This window comes from Apium graveolens, chromosome 9 (genome assembly GCF_009905375.1).
Source record: "Apium graveolens cultivar Ventura chromosome 9, ASM990537v1, whole genome shotgun sequence".
Lineage (NCBI taxonomy): Eukaryota > Viridiplantae > Streptophyta > Magnoliopsida > Apiales > Apiaceae > Apium > Apium graveolens.
The window spans coordinates 7,431,091-7,438,893 of NC_133655.1; positions in this window are offsets into that span (position 1 = coordinate 7,431,091).

Consider the following 7,803-nt stretch of genomic DNA (forward strand, 5'->3'; position numbering starts at 1 on the left):
ATTAGAGAATTACATAATATGTTATATATATCTGAAATGATACTTGTAAATCAATGTGTTAGTGGGAAAAAAATCAAATATATAACCCCTAAATATTCCATAAATTTTGAGTATAAAATTTAACTCAAACTTCTAACATTTTAGCTCCTTTTTGAATTCTATTAACTTAAATCATAGAAAAATCTGAAAAATATTGAACTCCTTTTTGTTATTAAGAATGAAAACTATATACATGAAATATTGACACAACTTCTAATGTCAACCCAAACTGCTTGATTTACATGTCATATAAAGAGCTGAGGGAAAAGAATGCACCCTCGACATGCTGGAAAGAGTCCTCAAAGAGTCCAGCCCAACTACCTAGTACTGTCACTGTCGTGATGTGTCGAGGATTTGTTGACAGAAGATATTTACTGGTATAGTGTATGCGTATAATTTTTATCTTTTTGTGAATCATATAAAAGGGAATTAGAATTTTATACATGAATTAAGGTTTTCTTTAATGTAATTACATGACAACAGGGTCTTCCTAGAAGTTTTTGTGAATCACACTTGCCAGATTAATGTCAAAGTCATTAATCTCACTTGTGAATGTAATTAAGTTTTAGATGCCTTGAACTTTTATTCTATTTTTTAGGTGTGTATAAGGAAAGGACCATCTTCCTTACCTACATCATTGCCGGCTCACCATGAAGGCTCATCTGCTTACAAAGGTACTAAACTAAACAGATTTCATACAGTTATAAATATTGTCTATAAGCTTATGGTACCTACAATCTTTACTGCAAAAAAATCTTACTAAATAACTTTAAAAAATCTTATAAAGTTAGTTAACATCCTCGATTTTGAATGGCTTTTTTCTATCATTAGTTGTTTTAATAAATTTACAAATATTTGATATGCCAATGCTTTATTACTCATTCTTAATTTATGTTCCAATGAAAAATTAAGATAGAACCCTCAAAAGATATCGAAAGGGGTAGCCGGTCCCAACCTTGTAGATAACACTGCAAGTTCACATCAACTTGCAACATGCGATAACCGATCTTTAAAGGCAAATAATACAAGAATTGTGTGCCCGGCCAACATTGGGACCAATTTCTTTGCTTTCTCAAACTTCAAAAGGGATCTATGTGCTTCTGATATTTTTATGAAGCTAGAAGAAGAAACTGTTATTAAGTATTTCGAGCTGTGTTGCTCACAAAAGATATACCTCCATAGCAATCTTGTTGGAGACTGGAATCGTGCATTTATTGCTGCAAAGATTTCAGAATTGGTTGACGTTTCCGAAGCAATTAGATGTAGCCATCTGATCAACACCCCACGCGATATGTACCAAAAGTGGGAGGTTAAGTTGGGTCATATAAAGCACTTGGGCATGGAGGTTGGGTTTCTTCATAGGCCACTGCAGCGGCTCTCAGCACTTGCATGCAATCCAAACAGGGAAGCAAAAAGGAAGAGGATGCCAGAAGCTAGAGCTCTGAAAGAAGATACTGAGGCTAGAGTAAAGCAGATGCAAGAGACTTTGAAGAGTCTTAACCAAGAAATTGCAGGTCTAGGGACAGAAGAGGATAGGGAAGTATGCAACTACCTAGACCAAGCCCGTGCCTCGTGGAGATAATCACATAATTTGCTTTGATGTTTGATGTTAATTAGATTGTAATCAGTTGTCTTTTAAGAACATTGAACTTTGGAATTTATTCTTGTATTAAATAAACATTTTATTGATCTCTGAAATATAACCAGTGTTGCTGGTTGTTGATTATTAGTTAAAGTTATTTGTGTGACAAAGCTATTGCTACCCTTTTTATTCCAGCCTGCAATGCGAGGATGACCACTAAAGTTTAACCTCATATAGACCATTTGCTCACGTTAAAAGTACTAAAAAATAAATATAATTTTAATAACAAATTTATCTAATTTATATAATTACAACTATTATTTTTAAACCTAAATGTTAAATGACAATTTTGTCCCTTTTTCTTGTCTTTGAATCATGCAAAGCCCTATTAATTATAGTTTGTTTTTTAATTTATCAAATACAATTTCAAATACATAAAAGACATCAAAGTTTTAGGAGAAGTTTATAGCATTGTAAAAAAAGTCTAATAATTTCAAAAATTTGGATTGCAATATATGCAAACTCTAGTATATTTCAAAATATAATATTATGTAATTTTAAATATTTTAATATATAAAGATTTGAAAGGGTAAAAGTCCCTTTAATAAATTTTCATATAATAGCTTTAACATAGTATTTATTTACTTTAATTTTAGGCCCACAAGTGGACAACAAATTAACAGTTAAAGAATACAAATTGCTCACTTATGTTGATCACTCAATGTGTATATATGTTGAAATTAATCTCAAAGTATTTATTATTGCATTGTTCTATTTAGTTATTTGAATTAGTATTTTGTTGATGGCATGTATTTAGGTTAAAGAATAAGTCAGGAGATGTTAGAGTTTATTTAGGAAACCACTTTCTATATATTGTTGTAACTCTCTAGGAAATAAACAAGTCGAAGCATTCCTTCAGCAAATACATTACTTGTTTACACAGTTATACTTATATATATATTGTTAGTAGCAAGAAGTGGTATCAGAGCTAGAAGGCTTTGACTGACGATCTCACCAGCGATGGAGGGGAACAAAACGAAATGAGGTTCGTACGGTCTGAGTTATCCAACGCTTGCCAGAAACAACTATACGGCTTGGGCCCTTAAAATGAAGGTGGTGATGCAAGCACAGGGGGTATGGCGCGCTATCGAACCCATCGATCCCAAGGTGGCAGTAGAAGAGAAAGCTGACAACGTAGCGTTGGCAATGATATATCAGGGACTCCCTGAAGACATGTTGCTAACGGTCGCCAGCAAGAAAACGGCAAAAGATGCTTGGGACACGATAAAAGTATTATGTCAAGGTGCAGACAAAGCAAAAAGGGCACCGATACAAAATCTGAAGTCAGAGTTTGAAATGCTGTATATGAATGAGACTGAACAAATTGAGGATTTTCAGATGAGGATGATTGGGCTCGTAACCAATATACGAGCATTGGGCGAAACGATGGACGAGTCCTACGTCGTAAAGAAGCTGTTACGTGCCGTCCCTACCAGATTCCTGCAAATAACCTCCACACTTGAACAGTTTGGAGATTTAGAGAACATGTATGTCGAGGAGGCTTTGGGAGCTCTCAAAGCACACGAATAACGTGTAAAGGGTAAGACAGAAACTAAGGAGAACCAACTAATATTGACCGAGGAAGAGTGGGCAAAACGTGATGGAGAAGAGAAGAAACTCCTACTGACACGCGAGGAGTGGCTGAAAAGGACTAATGAAAGAAACCCAAGACAAAGGGGTCGAGGCAGGTTTGACAAGAGTAATATTAAGTGTTTTAATTGTAACATTTACGGTCATTTTGCTTCAGATTGTAAGAAACCCAGGAGAAACAGAGGAACGACCGATGCAGAGGCAAACATGACCGTAATGGACGATGAACCTGCCCTCCTTCTGGCAAAACATGACAAAACTGATTCACAACTGTTAGTAAATGCAGAAAAACCAGCATCACTACAACTGATCAGGGACGGGGAGCAAGTAAGCGAGTCCAATATTTGGTATCTGGACAACGGGGCAAGCAACCATATGACGGGATTCAGAGGTAAATTCACTGAGTTGGATGAAAATATTACTGGACAAGTTCGATTTGGTGATGGTTCCACTGTCGAGATTCGAGGCAAACGTTCAGTTCGATTCATGTGCAAAAACGGAGAAGAAAAACAGTTCTCTGAGGTATACTACATTCCTAGTTTACGAAACAATATTATCTCAATGGGGCAGATCTCCGAAGAAGGCTACAAGGTGGAACTAAAAGGGGAATTTTTTAGAGTATATGACGCACAAGAACAACTATTGATGAAGGTAAAGCAATCCCCAAACCGTCTTTATAAAATTTTGATAGAAACTAATAAACAGGAATGCTTAATGAGCAAAACGGAGGAACTCTCAAAACTATGGCACGCCCGACTTGGCCACGTTAATTATCAAGACATGGCTCTCATGTCAAAACATCGAATGGTGGAAGGAATGCCCAGAATAACCCAGCAACGTGCAGTTTGTGATGGTTGCCTGATGGGAAAGAAAATCAGGAGACCTTTTCCTGGTAAAGCCAAATACAATGCAAAGAAGGTGCTTGAATTAATTCACGGTGATTTATGCGGACCAATTCAGCCAACCACAACCTCAGGATACAGGAATTTCTTTCTCTTGGTCGATGACTATAGCAGGTACATGTGGGTATATTTTCTTAAAACCAAGAGTGAAGCTCTACAAACATTCAAAAATTTTCGAGCGTTGGTTGAAGATGGACCTGAGAGAAGGATCAAAGTGCTCAGAACGGACAGAGGTGGCGAATTCAACTCTAATGAATTCAGGGAGTACTGTGAAGGGGCCGGAATTAAAAAAAACTTCACGACGCCTTACACCCCTCAATAAAATGGGGTAGTAGAGCGTCGCAACAGGACTATAGTGGAAATAACGAGGACCAGCTTGAAAGAGATGTAGTTGCCAACAAAGTTATGGGCTGAAGCCGTTCGAAATGCGGTCTATCTACTAAACAGATTACCCATAAGGGCGTTGACACAACAAACACCATATGAAGCCTGGTCAAACAAAAGGCCAGACATCAGTCATGTTCGTGTCTTTGGGTGTATGGCCCATATAAAAACTCCAAGCATTCACAACACAAAGCTCGATGATCGTAGCAAAAGGGTAGTAAATCTGGGTAGAGAGCCTGGCACAAAAGGATACAGGTTGTACGATCCCAACGAAAATCGAGTATATATAAGCCGGGATGTAGTGTTTAAAGAAGCAAAGCAATGGCCGTGGAACGAGGAAAATGGAGACGAGAATACACCAGAATATTTTGCAGTACCAAATATGGAGAACATCAAAGAAGAGGACAGGACTGATGATGCAAATTCAGATAACGGAGACAACTCACAGGAGACCACACCAAGGTCGCAAGAATCTGGGAACAACTATGATACTGACAACGACGGATCTCAGGTAAGAACTCCAAGCTGTCAGAGCTCTGTATCAAGAATTAATTCTGATAATTATGATGACAGTACGACACCCAAAAGATTTAAGCTAGTTAGTGAGGTATATGCTGCTACTGAAAATATGGAAGATGATGAAGAACTCCTCATCATGGGTGTGGACGAACCAGCCAACTATGCACAAGCAGTAAAAGATGTGAACTAGCAGAAGGCCATGAAGCTAGAGATGGACTCAATCGAGGCGAATAAAACGTGGAGATTGACGAGTTTGCCACCTGGAGAAAAAGTGATAGGCCTAAAATGGATCTACAAAATCAAAAGGGATGCAAACGGAAGGATAGTGAAGCACAAAGCACATCTCGTGGCCAAAAGATATGTACAAGGTCACGGCATTAATTTCGACGAAGTTTATGCACCTTTCACTTGAATGGAAACAGTGAGATTATTACTAGCTCTGGCAGCCAAAGAGAAGTGGGAGGTTCATCACCTCGACGTAAAGACAGCTTTTTTAAATGGGGATATCAAGGAAGACGTATATGTGACCCAGCCTCAAGCTTTTGAGAAGAAGGGGCAAGAAAAGTTGGTGTACAGGTTAATGAAAGCACTATATGGCCTCCGTCAAGCACCTCGTGCATGGTATGCTAAGCTAAACTCTTGTCTTTTAAGTCTTGGATTTACCCGTTGTCCCTACGAGCATGCAGTTTATACAAGGAGAAAGGGAGATGAATGCCTAGTTATAGCAGTTTACGTGGATGATCTATTGGTAACCGGAACAAGTGTCACAGCCATTGAAGCATTCAAGAAACAAATGCAGCTGCAGTTTGAAATGAGTGACATGGGCAAACTAAGTTACTACTTAGGACTCGAAGTCGCTCAAGGAGAAGGATGCATCGAGCTCAAACAGGCAGGATATGCTCGGAAAATTCTGGACAAAGCTGGCATGGCAAACTGTAACCCAACCAAGTATCCAATGGACCCAAAGGAACAGCTCAGCCGTGACGAAATGGGAAAATTGGTCGATGCTACAGAATATAAAAGTGTGGTGGGTAGGCTTAGATTTCTAGTTCACATACGGCCGGATATTATATACTCTGTAGGTGTGGTAAGTAGATATATGGAGAAACCCACCAAGAAACACATGGATGCTGTAAAACGTATCCTAAGGTACATCAAAGGAACGATTCATCATGGCTTAGTATACTCGAAGGACAGTGGAAATCATGTGCTGACAGGATACAGCGACAGCGATTTGGGTGGACAATTGGATGATCGGAAGAGCACTGGAGGAATGGTGTTTTACCTAAACGAAAGTATCAGAACCTGGGTCTCTCAAAAACAGAAATGCGTTGCACTCTCAAGCTGTGAAGCTGAATTCATGGCGGCCACTGCCGCAGCCTGTCAGGAAATTTGGCTTCGAAACATCCTTGTGCAAATCACCTCGAAGACTATTGGACCAGTGGTGCTGTGTATAGACAACCGGTGTGCAATCGACTTGGCGAAGAACCCAATGTTCCACGGTAGGAATAAACACATTGATATACGGTTTCACTTTATTAGAGAGTGAGTTGAAAGAGGAGAAATCGTCTTGAGGCATGTTTGCAGCAACAGTCAGAGAGCAGACATTCTAACAATGGGGTTGGCCACTGTCAAGTTTGAGAACATGAGGAAGCTATTGGGAGTCAATGATCTAAACGGAGGACTTTGAGATTAAGGGGGAGATTGTTGAAATTAATCTCAAAGTATTTATTATTGCATTGTTCTATTTAGTTATTTGAATTAGTATTTTGTTGATGGCATGTTTTTAGGAGAAATAATAAGTCAGGAGATGTTAGAGTTTGTTTAGGAAACCACTTTGTACGTGGGCTAATTTTTAGCATGTTAGTTTTTCTGCACTTTCTATACATTATTGTAACTCTCTGGGAAATAAACAAGTCGAAGCATTCCTTCAGCAAATACATTACTTGTTTACACAGTTATACTTATATATATATTGTTAGTAGCAAGAATATATATATATATGAATGATACATGTGGTGAGTTAGAGACTACAAGTTGATCACTAGATGTATAGGAATGATGTATGAATAATTAGTTAATTGGTTGATCTATTTGGCTGAAGATGGGTAGTAAATTAATTAAGAGATCATTTTTAACCGAGGAACGAATCATAACCCTGAAATTGTTGAATGGTCAAGTGAATCTAGTTATTTGCTTAGTGCAAAGACATAAAATGAAGCAGTAATAATAGTTGAGTTTTCAAATAATTAGTAAAACAAATAAGGTTGTGGTTTTTTTATGTCTAAGTAGTTGGTTTTAGTAAAAGATACTACTTCATATGACCTAGTAACAATCATATATATATCCCCCATTTTCTAAGTTATCTTGCGTACATAAACTGAGGTATTGATCATAATACTTATCCCCTAGAATTTCGTTTGTCTTTAATGACAGGGATTATGAGTTTTGAGTTTTAATGTTTACACTTGTGTTGGACACTTAATTTCGTCCTCACAAGATATGTTTAAAGGATCAACTTAAGACGAACTTTTAGATTAGGGGTAGAACCCTTGATATAGATGTCGCATACGAGGTTTTCGAGGTTTTGGATTAGGGTTGAAAAAACTTTGTGGACTACTCTTCTATTCTTATGGAAATTTGTACTTGTTGAGGCAATGGATTTTAGATCTTTGCTCATAGGAATTAGTTTCTATGTTGGATGAGATATCATGAATATCTTGCACG